Below are 13,283 nucleotides of genomic sequence, written 5' to 3'. Positions count from 1 at the left end.
TGTGGTGATGCAACATGGAGGCTTAAGTGGGTAGAAGAATAAATGAAACAAGATGGGATTGGGAGGGAGACAAACCATAAGTGACTCTTAATCTCACAAAACAAACTGAGGGTTGCTGGGGGGAGGGGGTTTGGGAGAAGGGGGTGGGATTATGGACATTGCGGAGGGTATGTGATTTGGTGAGTGCTGTGAAGTGTGTAAACCTGGTGATTCACAGACCTGTACCCCTGGGGATAAAATATATGTTTATAAAAAATAAAAAATTAAAAAAAAAAAAATTAAAACATCCTCAGAGAGGAGAGGAAGGTGGCAGTGGGCTGGGAGGACCCTAGTCTTGCTTTGTCCGACAAATATAACTAAATTACTATCAAATCACCCATCCTAAATGCCCCAGAAATCAATCTGGGGACTGGCAGAACAAACTCCACAAGTACAGGAAGGGAAAAGACTAAACCAAAGAAAGCAGGAAATGCAGAAACACCAATTGGGAGAGAAATAGATCTTGGGTACAGTGGTTGTGGTGAACTTTGGTTGCAGAGAAGAGCTAGAGATAGACGAGCACACAGGGAAGACAAATCTCCATAGAAATTGGCTTAGAAAGCAAGAGGGGGCAAATTTCATGAATTCTTATAACCAGGAGGGCTTAAAGCCTTAAGTTCTATAGTTCAGTAGTCTTGGCTAGTGAAGAGTCTGTAGGCATTGGGGCTGCTCTTGGACAGAAAGCAGGGAAACAACCTGGGAACATCCAGAATGAAAATAGCAATCTGAAGAGTGCCTGGGGCACACAACGGAGAGGTTATTTGCTTGTATCAGAGGGTGTCCAAGAGAGGCAGTTTTACAGAGACACCCTCCTGGGACAAAAAGCCTGGTGGCTTTTCCTTTCCCCATCCCTCAGTATAAATACAAAACCCCTGTAAGAACCAGTATAGCACAAAATCTTAATACCTAACATGCTTACACCAAGTGCCCTCCTCCCAGCTCTAGTGAAATCGCCTTACCAGTCACACTTACTTCAGTTCCAGTGCAGCAGTTTGCCTCTCCAAGACCACTCCAAATAGCTGCCATCACTACATCTCCTAACCTGTGAGTTTCGTGAGGCTTTGGTTTTAGTGGCAGTGGTGACAGGCCTCCTTTCAGAGTAGACCAAAGCATACCTAGCTAAAATTCACCACATTCAGCCCATGGACCAAACTGCCCACAACAGGCAAAGAGAGTCTCTGCAGATGACTGGCCTAAAAGATAAAGTAGCCAGGGTACAATAGTAGAGTGCATGCAGCACATATTAGAGATAGTCTCAAAAGTGCTATGCCCTGAGGAACAGGGGACACTATACTGCAGGGCCCTACAGGACCTCTTCTCCATAAACTTGTTATCTCCAAACAGGAGACATCACTGACTAACACAGAGAAATAGGCACAGAGACTTAGACAAAATAAGATAGAAAAATTTTCCTAAACGAAAGAAGAGAATAAGGCCACAGCAGGGAATCTAAGCAAAACAGATGTAAGTTATATATCTGATGAAGAAACTAAAGCATTGATAATAAGGATACTCCACTGGACTTGAGAAAAGAGTGAAAGACATCAGTGAGACCATTAAAAAAGAGATAAGGAATAACAGAGCAGAGATAAAAGACTTAATAAACAAAATGCAAAATGCATCTGATGGAATGAACAGCAGGCTAGAAGAAGAAGAATGAACTAATGACCTAGAAGATAAGAGTAATGAAAGTAATCAAGCTGAATAAAAGAGAGAAAAAGGAATGGTGCAAAATGAGAACAAAGGGAACTCACTGATGTTATCAAACATAACAACATTCACATTATAGGAGTCCTACAAGGAGAGAGAGAGGAGGCAGATAATTTGTTTGAAGAAAAAACACCTGAAAACTTTCCTAATCTGGGGGTGGGGCAGACACCCAGATCCAGGGGAGACAGAGAACCCCAACAAAATCAACAAAAGCAGATCCACACCAAGAGACATTATAATTACACTGGCAAAATACAGTGATAAATAAAAAATTGCAAAACCAGCCCCCCCCCATTACATACAAAGTAAATGCTATGAGGCGATCAGTGGATTTTTCACAGAAACTTCTGAAGCCAGAGGGTCTGGCATAATATATTCAAAGTGCTGAATGGGAAAATCCTGCAGCAAGAATACTCTATCCAGCAAGGCTATTGTTCAAAATAGGAGAGCGATTAGGAGTTTACCAGACAAATCAAAACTAAAGGAGTTCCTGATCACTAAATCAATCCAATGAGAAATATTAAACATTTCTCACTGAATATTTCCACTCTGAGTGGAAAAGGAAAGATAAAAATGGCAGCATGAAGATAAAAAAAAAAAGCAGTTAAAATGAATATTTCTGTAAAAAATCAGTCAAGAAACTTCCAAAATAAAAGAATGTAAAATATGACACCATATATTTAAAAGGTAGGGAGGAGAGGAGTAAAGAATGGGTGCAAACTTAATTGCATCAAGTTAATATAGACTGCTATGTGCAAAAGATATTCTAATGGTAACCACAAACCAAAAACTACTAATAAATATTCAAAGAATAAGGAGACAGAAATACAAATATATCACGAAGGAAAATCAACAATGAAAAAGAGAAAAAGATAAGACAAGATCGGAGAAAATCTTCAGAAACAACCACAAGACAAGTAGCAAAACGGCAATAAGTACATATTATCAATAACTACTCTGAATGTAAATGGACTAAATGTTCCAATAAAAAAAATAGGGTGATAGAGTAGATTAAGAAAAAATAAAAGACCCATCTATATGCTGCCTACATGAGACTCATTTTAGGCCTAAAGACCCTACAGATGGAAAGTGAGGGGATGGAGAAATATTTATCATGCACATTTATAATGCATTTATCATTATCATGCATTTATCATAACATTTATCATGGATGTCAAAAGAAAGCCAGAGTAGCAATACTTAGACAAAATAGATCTTAAAACAAAGACTATAACAGACAAAAGACACTACACAATAATAAAGGAGACAATCCAACAAGAAGATATGACAATTGTAAGTATTTATGCATCCAACATGAGAGCATCCAAATACACTAAACAGTTAATAATAAACATAAAGGAACGAATCAATAATAACATAATAATAGTAGGGGCTTTTAACACCCCACCTACATCAATGGACAGATCATCTAAACAGAAACTCAATAAGGAAACAGTAGCTTTGAATGACACACTGGAACAGATGAATTTAACAGATAAATTCAGAACATTCCATCCTTTAACAGAAAAATACACATTCTTTTTAAGTGCACACAAAACATTCTCCAGATCACTTATTTACCCACAAAACAAGCCTCAATAAATTCAAGAAGATCAAAGTCATATCATGCATCTTTTCTGACCACAATACTATAAAATCATGAAGTCAACCACAAGAAAAAATCAGGAAAGATCACAAGTACATGGAAGTTAAACAAAGTGGTACTAAACAATGAATGGGTCAAGTAGGAAATAAAGAAATGAAAAAGTACATGGAAACAAATAAAATGAAAAAACAATGGTTCAAAAACTTTGGGATGCAGCAAAAGGATTTCTAAGAGGGAAATGTATAGCAATATAGGTCTACCTCAAGAAGCAAGACAAAACTCAAATAAACAACCTAACCTTATATGTAAAGGTGCTAGGAAGTAAAAAACAAAAGAAAACAAAAATCAAATACTAAAACCAGCAGATGGAAGGGAATAATAAAGACTAGACCAGAATTTAATGATATAGAAACAAAACAAAATAACAGATTTTAAAAAATGGGATATAATTGTTTGAAAAAAATCATTACAATTGATAAACTGCTAGAGAGGCTTATCAAGAAAAAAAAACAGACTCAAATAAGTAAAATCACAAATGAGAAAGGAGAAATAATAGCCAATCTCAGAAATACATTATTAAAAGAGATTATGAAAATCTATAAGCAAACATATTGGGCAATCTACAAGAAATGGATAAATTCCTAGAAATATATAAACTACCAAAACTGAAACAGAAAGAAATAGAAATTTTAAATGGACTGAAAACTAACAAAGAAATTGAATCAGTAATCAAAAAATGCCAAAAATAAATAAATAAATAAGACAGTCAGTCCAGGACCAGATCCCTTCCTAGAGGAATTCTACCAAACATTTAAAGAAGAATTAATACCTATTCTACTCAAATCATTCCAAAAATAGTAAAGGAAAACTTCCAAATTCTATGAAGTCAGCACTATCCTGATATCAAAATCAGACTAAGACTCCACTAAAAAGAAAACTACAAACCAATATATCTGATGTACATAGATGTAAAAATCCTCAACAAAATACTAGGAAACTAATCCAACAATGCATTAAAAACAATCATTCACCACAATCAAGTGGGTTTTATTCCTGAGTTGATAATATGGTTCAATATTTGCAAGTCAATGTGACCCATTGCATCAATAAAAGAAAGGATAAGAACTATATGATCATTTCAATAGATGCAGAAAAAACATTTGACAAAGTACAACATCATTCATGATAAAAACCCTTAATAAAGTAGGTGTAGAGGAAACACACCTCAATATAATAAAGGCCATATATGAAAATTCCACAGCTAACATCATCTTAAATGGAGAAAAACTGAGAACATTTCCTCTAAGATCAGGAAAAAGACAAGGATGTCTACTCTCACTACTTTCATTCAACATAATACTTGGAAGTCCAAGCCACAACAATCAGAAAACAAAAAGAAAGAAAAATATGCCAAAAATAATGATATTTAGGAATAAATCTTTCCAAAGAAGTGAGAGACTTTGACTCTGAAAATTATGAAACACTTGTGAAAGAAATTAAAAATGACACAAAGAAATGGAAAGACATTCCATCCTCACAGATTGGAAGAATAAATATTGTTAAATGTATAGGCTACTTTAGACTATACATTTAATGTAATCCCTATCAAAATACCAACAGCATTTTTCACAGAGCTAGAACTAATTCTATAATCTGTATGGAACCACAAATGACCTTGAATAGCCAAATCGATCTTGAAAAAGAAAAGCAAAGCTTGCGGTATCAGAATTTTGAACTTATGATATATTACAAAGCTGTCAAGCCAGTATGGTACTGGCACAAAAATAGACATACAGATCAATAGAATAGAATATAAACCCACAATTATATAATCAATTAATCTTCAATAAAGCAGGAAAGAGTATCCAATGAGAAAAAGAAAGTTTCTTCAACAAATGGTATTGAGAAAACTGGACAGCAACATACAAAAGAGTGAAAGTGGACCACTTTCTTTCTTTCTTTCACTATACACAAAAATAAATTTAAAATGGATCAAGTGCCTAAATGTGAGACATGAATCCATAAAAATCCTAGAAAAAGGTGCAGATAGTAATTTCTCTGACACTGGCCATAGCAACTTTTTTCTAGGAAAAGGAAACAAAAACAAAAATATAGTAATGAGACTACATCAAAATAAAAATCTACACAGTCAAGGAAACAACAAAATAAAAAGGCAATCTACAGAATGGGACAAGATGTTTTCAAATGACATATCTGATAAAAGGTTAATATCTCCAACATACAAAGAACCTATACAGCTTGACACCCAAAACAAATGATCCGATTTAAAAAGTGGACAGAAGGGGCACCTGGGTGGCTCAGTGGGTTAAAGCCTCTGCCTTCAGCTCAGGTCATGATCTCAGGGTCCTGGATCGAGTCCCACATCAGGCTCTCTGCTCAGCAGGGAGCCTGCTCCCTCCTCTCTCTCTGGCTGCCTCTTTGCCTACTTGTGATCTTTCTCTATCAAATAAATAAAGTCTTTAAAAAAAAAAATCAAATAAATAAATAAATAAATAAGTAAAAAGTGGGCAGAAGACATGAACTGACATTTCTCCAAAGAAGACTTTCAGATGGCCAACAGACACATGAAAGGATGCTCATTGTCATTCATCATCAAGGAAATGCAAATCAAACCTACAATGATATATCATTTCACAGTGATGGGGAGGAAAGAGAATAAAAGAGAAGCCAACTTTTTTTTCTTTCTTTTGCTATTCCTTTTCTGTGTCAAACAATACATTTTTCTTAAAATCTAATATTTTAATTGAAATATATATATTTAGTATACAAATTTTAAATATCAGATTGAATTTCCATGAAATGAACATACCTATATGTCTACATAGATCTCCCAAATCTGCCATATCATTATTATTAATCTTTTCCAAATTAACCACTATTCTGACTTCTATCAGAATCATTTTTTAAAATTTTGTACAAATGAACATGATAATTTTCTTTGTTCAGTGAATAATATGCCTATGAGTTTTATCTGTGTTGTTTCATGAAGTTGGAGTTGGAATTTTTTCATTGTTTTATATTAATTATACTATTACATGTGTATACCAATATCTTTCTTTTTTTGCTAAAATATTGAAGTACATTTGGGTTGTTCCAAATTTTCAACTTTATGAATAATATTGTCATAAATCTTATTCATAAGTCTGCAGATACCCCTATGCATACCTTACTATTCAGGCTATTTCTTTTTTTTTTTTTTTAAAGATTTTATTTACTTACTTGAGAGAGAGACAGTGAGAGAGAGCATGAACGAGGAGAAGGTCAGAGAGAGAAGCAGACTCCCCATGGAGCTGGGAGTCCGATGCGGGACTCAATCCCGAGACTCCAGGATCATGACCTGAGCAGAAGGCAGTCGTCCAACCAACTGAGCCACCCAGGCGTCCCGAGGCTATTTCTATGTGTGGAATTACTGAATATATATTTAGCCATTATAGTCTAAACAGTTTTTAAAAGTATTTGTACAAATGCATATACTCTCCAGTAACGTATGAGAATACCAACTACTCCACTTTCTTGTAAATATGTGGTTTTGCCACTTAAAAAATATTACGTATTCTGATGGAAGTTCAACGGGATTTTACTGTGATTTTATTTAATTTTTTAAGAGACTGATTTATTTTAGAAAGAGAAAAAGCATGAGTATGGGAAGGGGCAGAAGGAGGCAATCTCAACCATATTCCCCCCTAAGGAGGAAGCCTGTCATGGGGCTCCATCCCATACCCCATGAGATTGAGACCTGAGCCGAAACCAAGAGTTGGCCACTTAACCCACTGAGCCATCCAGGCACCCACATTTTATTCTAATTTTAGAGTGAATTTCCTTAATGAATACCTTGAGGTATTTGTTTGTTTTATCTTTTTCATGAGTTGCTTAAATATTCAGGACTTTTTTCTATGAGAAGTGTTTGTTCATCTCTTTAGAAAATTTTTTTTTTAACTTTAATTTTTTATTTTTTATAAACATATATTTTTATCCCCAGGGGTACAGGTCTGTGAATCACCAGGTTTACACACTTCACAGCACTCACCAAAGCACATACCCTCCCCAATGTCCATAATCCCACCCCCTTCTCCCAAAAACCCTCCCCCCAGCAACCCTCAGTTTGTTTTGTGAGATTAAGAGTCACTTATGGTTTGTGTCCCTCCCAATCCCATCTTGTTTCATTTATTCTTCTCCTACCCACTTTAGCCCTCATGTTGCATCACCACTTCCTCATATCAGGGAGATCATATGATAGTTGTCTTTCTCTGCTTGACTTATTTCGCTAAGCATGATATGCTCTAGTTCCATCCATGTTGTCGCAAATGGCAAGATTTCATTTCTTTTGATGGCTGCATAGTATTCCATCTTTAGAAAATTTTTATCTGGATGCTCTCTTCTCTTATTAACGATTTGCAGGAATTCTTTGTATCTTCTTCATGCGGTTTTTTAAAAAATATTTTATTTATTTATTTGACAGACAGAGATCACAAGTAGGCAGAGAGGCAGGCAGACAGAGAGGAAGGGAAGCAGGCTCCCTGCTGAGGAGAGAGCCCGATGTGGGTGGGGCTAGATACCAGGACCCTGAGATCATGACCTGAGCCGAAGGCAAAGGCTTAACCCACTGAGCCACCCAGGTGCCCCTGACAACCAGTTTATTAAAGACCATTTTTGAAAGAATTATGTTTCTGCTACTAAATTCCAGTGGCAACTTTAGTAAAGATTAGATTACCATATGTATGTAGTTCTGTTTGTAGACTCTTCATACTTCTTTATTGGTCTTTCTATCTGTAGTTTTATAAAGCCTATGCATCATTTTTATTCTTCAAGAGTGTCCTCACTAGGACCAGGAATACCTGGTCTTTTGCATTTCCAGGTGAAGTTTAAAAATGGTTTTATAAACCAGAAAATATTGGTATATAAGTAGTTTTTCAATTATAACATTACTCAGTTTATGGAAAATTGACATCTTTATAATATTGAGTATCTCAGCTTATGACCATGGCATACCGGCATATTCATTTAAATTTTAATTGTTTCAATAACACATTTTAGTTTGTTCTTTTTAGAGGCCTTGAATAAATTGTATTTATTCATATAAGGCCATTTTGATGGTAGAAATTTAAATATTCTTTTCTAATTTATTTTTTTTCCAGATCTGAAAATACAGGATTTTTTGTTTTGTTTTGGTGTATTTATACTGTATGTGAAATCTTGTTAAATTCACCTATCAAGGCCAGTACTAGTTTAGGTTAAATCACATGAAACTGCTTTTATAGCAGGTAAATATTTTCAAATATCAAAATTTTAGTATGGATTAACACCACAGTTTTTCTGTAGATTCTTTTGATTTCCTATATACATAGGCAAATCAAATGTGATATGATTTTCTTTCTTTCTTTTCAGTACTTATATTTTTTTAATTTCCTTTGGTTGTTTTATTCTAGTATATATGACTTCCAGCATAATGCTCGGTAGGGAAGTAATTCTTGTTTTCTGCCCCACATCAAGAAAAATAATTATTTTACCAGCAATTATGACATTTTCTATAGGTTCTAAAATATATCCTTTATCAGATTAAGGAGACCACCTTTAATTCTTATTTTGCTGAGAGTTTAAGTCATCAAATCATAAATACATGTTAAATTTTATGAAATGTTTTACAATTTTATTAAAATGATATTGTGATACCTAACTGTATTTCACCTTACACAGGAAAATGAATGCCCAGGTAACTAGGTAAAACATTGTTTCTGGGTATCTCTGTGTTTCTGGAAATGATTAGCATTTGAGTTAGTAGACTAAGACATGAAGATTGCAGATGGGCATCATATGATCAGCCTAGGGTCTGAAAGAGTAAAGAGGTAGAAGAATGACAAATTTGCTCTTTGCTTGAGCTGGGACATCTATCTTCTTCCTGCTCTGGGTTCTTGGGAATTTGGACTCAGACTTGGACATACACTATTAGTTCCCCTGGTTCTCAGGCATTAGGACTTAGATTGAATTATACCACCTGCTTTCCTGATTCTCCAGCTTACAAGCAGCAAGTCATAGAATTTCTTGATCTCCATAAGAACAAGAATCTGTAGGTACAGATGTAGATATAGATGATACAGATAGATCTAGATCTCTGGTTGGTTCTTTGGGGAACTCTAACACGTATTTGATACGGTAACAGGTAACTAAAAATGTGGAAGTGGCTTTGAAAGTGGGTAATTGTTAGACACTGTAAGAGTATTGAAGTGCATGCTATAGAAAAAGCCAGCATTGTGATGAATGGACAATTCTTGTGAGGATTTAGAAAAAAGGACAGCTGTAGACAAAGCCTCCATATTTTAGGAAAATATGTAAGTAATCCAGGACAGAATATTAGTAGATATATGGACAGTAAAGGTCATTCTGACAAAGTCTCAGGGAGGAATGAGAAAGATACTAGAAACTGAAAGAAAGACAATTTGAATTATAAAGTGGGAAAGAACAGGGTTGAATTCTGTTAGTGTCCTAGTATTTTGTGAAAGACAGAATGTGTAAGAGATGAAATTGGATATTTAGCTGAAGCTATTTCTAAACAATGTGATGGAAGAGAGCTCTGGTTACTTTTAAAAATATATTTAATTTATTTATTCTAGAATGAGAGAGCATGGACTGGGGTGGGGGAGGGAGGGGAAGGAGAGAAAGAATCCCAAGCAGACTCTGAGTTGAGTTCAGTGACTGATTCAGGACTTAATCCCAGGACCCCGAGATTATTATCTGAGCTGAAATCAAAAGTCAGATGCTCAATCAACTGAGCCACTTAAGCACCTTGAGTTCTGGTTACTCTTGACTACCACAGAAAAATTTGAGAAGAGAGAAATACTTTAAAGATCTAAATGCTGACAAGAAGGGATTTGGAAAACTCTCAGCCAATCCCTATTGTAAACAATAAGAAAGGCTATTCAGGAGAGAATACTAAGGGTATGGCAAAAAGACATTTTGATAACATTAGTTAACCACTTTAACAGAAACCACAAGTTCTTGTTCCAGAAAATGAAAGTATGTAGCACTTAGGGATCACCAGCACCTATAGGATCCCAACTCACTGTCTACAACTACCTGGCATGGAGGGATGCCCACCCCAAGTCTGGTGCTAATTTTTAGCTGCCCCAGGTGTAGCTTCAGTAGGTCCCAGTGAAGCACAGGTCACGGTCACCATTCTTCTGGAGACCACAGATGGAAAACTGGTAGTGTCTTATGCTATGCCATCTATGCCAGCATGCAGAGTACATGAGCTATGGAAGTATAGTTGCCTCCACCTAGTTTTCAAAGAATACCAAGGTAGAGAGCCCCTGTGCAGCTGTTCCACAAAACTGGCGGGGCAGGGCCACCTGGACCTTTAAGGACCCAAACCCTGTTCAGCAAATCTGAAAAGGCAAAACCACGGCCATTGGACCTTCAGGACAGAGCATTGAGCAAAGGAGGATCATTCTCATGACCTAAGGTCTATTAAAGTTTGCCCAGCTGGGTTTTGGATTTACTCAGAACCTGTTACTCCTTTTTTCTTCTCCTGCTCTTCCATTTGGTGGCAATATCTAGCCAATTCCTCTTCCATTACATTTTAGAAGCAAAAAATATATTTGATTTCACAGTTTCACAGCTGCAGAGAAATTTGCCTCAAGCTAAATTGTGCCTTGAGTCTTACCCATATCTGACTTAAATGATATTAAATGAGACTTTGCGTTTAGACTGTGAAATTGATGCTGGAATATTTTAAGACTTTGAAACTATCCGGATGGAATGAGTATTTTTTGCATGTTAGAATGACATGGAGTTAGGGGGCCAGGGGTGGAATACTTTAAATTTAATGTTTGTATCCCACTCCTGAGAAATTAATATATTGAAGCCTGATCTCCAATGTGAAAAGGTATTTGGAGGTAGGAGCTTTGGGTAATGATTAGTTTGTGAGGGTGTAGCAGTCATGAGTATGATTAATGTTTTATAAAAGAAGCTCTAGAGAGTTCTCTTCCTGCTTCCACCATTTGGGGACACAGTGAGAAGATGGCCATCTATATCACCCTCATCAAAGCAGCCCTTTGAACTGCTTCCCCTTGATATCCAGTGGTATGTTTCAAGTGAGTTGCCAATGAGATTTCCTGTGTGCCAATCGTTGGTTCCCAGCCTCACTGTGCTAGCAATTCAAAAGGGTATTATTTCCTGTTTGTCTGTACTAGCTAGCCATGGTTTTCTTTTGAACTCTGATTTTTCCTGCTTTCTCAATAACTGTGGACAAGATCTGACCTAGATTACCCCACCCATCTTCTCTGTTATCACAGGTCTGTAATCATGCCTTCTCCGATGAGATTTGAATTCAAGCATTGAGATTTACCTTCTTTTTAGGGTATTCTCCCTCAGCCCCAGGATGGGTATTCTTTAGATTACCTTTTTATCCTTTATAGAAAATCCCTGTTTATCATTAATGATTCTTTATATTGAACACTCTCTTTTCAGAGTACTGTGTGATTTCTGTCTTCTGATTGGATCTTGACTACCAGGGGAGGAATAAATATTGAAATTTTGTCTATGTCCTCTGCATTACCAAGTGGAATTTCTGTAAGTGAAATATATCAACCTGGGAAGTTTGTCTCTTAATATATTCTTTTTTCTGAAATAACATCCCAAAGGAATTCATCAAGCAGTGAATGTTAAGGGATAACCATATAATAATATAGTTAATGTCCATAGCAATTATATTTATAATTGAAACTTTCAAACTTAAAACTTTTAAATCTTAAAATGAGAATTTTTTTCTTCATATTTAGAATACAAGACAAAGTTCACACCACCTGAATTTCTAGATAGTCATAAGTGTTAGACATGATTTTCCAGGCAATCAAAAATAACTTTCATGTGGACTGATCAAATAGAAAATTGCAAAGGTTGATTAATAATAATTAGTAGTTAAAAATTGATTAATAGTAAATAGTAAAAGTAATAATAATAATAAAACATTTATATAATTTTCTTGGCAGTACAATTTTATCACATATATTTGGCATCACCACTAAGAATATTATCTTTCATATTTTTCATGAAAAATTATTCTCCTTTTGGAAATAGGTACCTAATTTTACCTATGTTCTATTGTAAGGCAACCAAGAATATCAAAATTGTATACATAGTTTGGAAATGCAAAGTAAGAACAATACTGATGTTAGTAAAAATAGAAAAAAAAATTACTGCTATGTACTTCCTAAGTTTTATCAGTTTTTTTGTGTGGCTAAAGTTCTGGGCAATAGGTCAGTAGGGGTTGCTGAGCACAGCGTTTTTCTGACAATGTAATCTTTTCTAGCTTGTTATTAATTTTTCTATTCTTTTCTGGTAATACAGCGGGGGCTAAAAGGAAAAACCAGAAAAAAAAAGAGAAAAATTAAAGGACTTAATGTATTGATGAACCAGTGAAGTGACTAATTTTTCCCTTGTTAGTTGAGGATATTTACTTTGTTTCCATTACACCCAACTTGATGCAATTCTGAACTAATACAGTTAAATACCATAACGGAAATCATGGCAAACTCTAGGTCATTAGAAAATTACTAACATTGAAGGTACATATTGTGTCTTTCAAACTTGGTTGCACATTAAAATCATCTGGGAGTTTAAAAAACAACAGTAGGAACAACTAGTGTGGGGATATTAACCACCATTTTCTAAAAAAAACTGTTTTTCCTCAAAATGTTGAAAATAGAACTGCCCTATGACCCAGCAATTGCACTACTGGGTATTTACCCTAAAGATACAAACGTAGTGATCCGAAGGGGCACGTGTACCCGAATGTTTATAGCAGCAATGTCCACAATAGCCAAACTATGGAGAGAACCTAGATGTCCATCAACAGATGAATGGATCAAGAAGATGTGGTATAGGGACGCCTGGGTGGCTCAGTTGGTTAAGC

Source organism: Mustela nigripes, chromosome 5 (genome assembly GCF_022355385.1).
Source record: "Mustela nigripes isolate SB6536 chromosome 5, MUSNIG.SB6536, whole genome shotgun sequence".
Taxonomy (NCBI): Eukaryota; Metazoa; Chordata; class Mammalia; order Carnivora; family Mustelidae; genus Mustela; species Mustela nigripes.
This window is presented reverse-complemented; position numbering follows the sequence as displayed.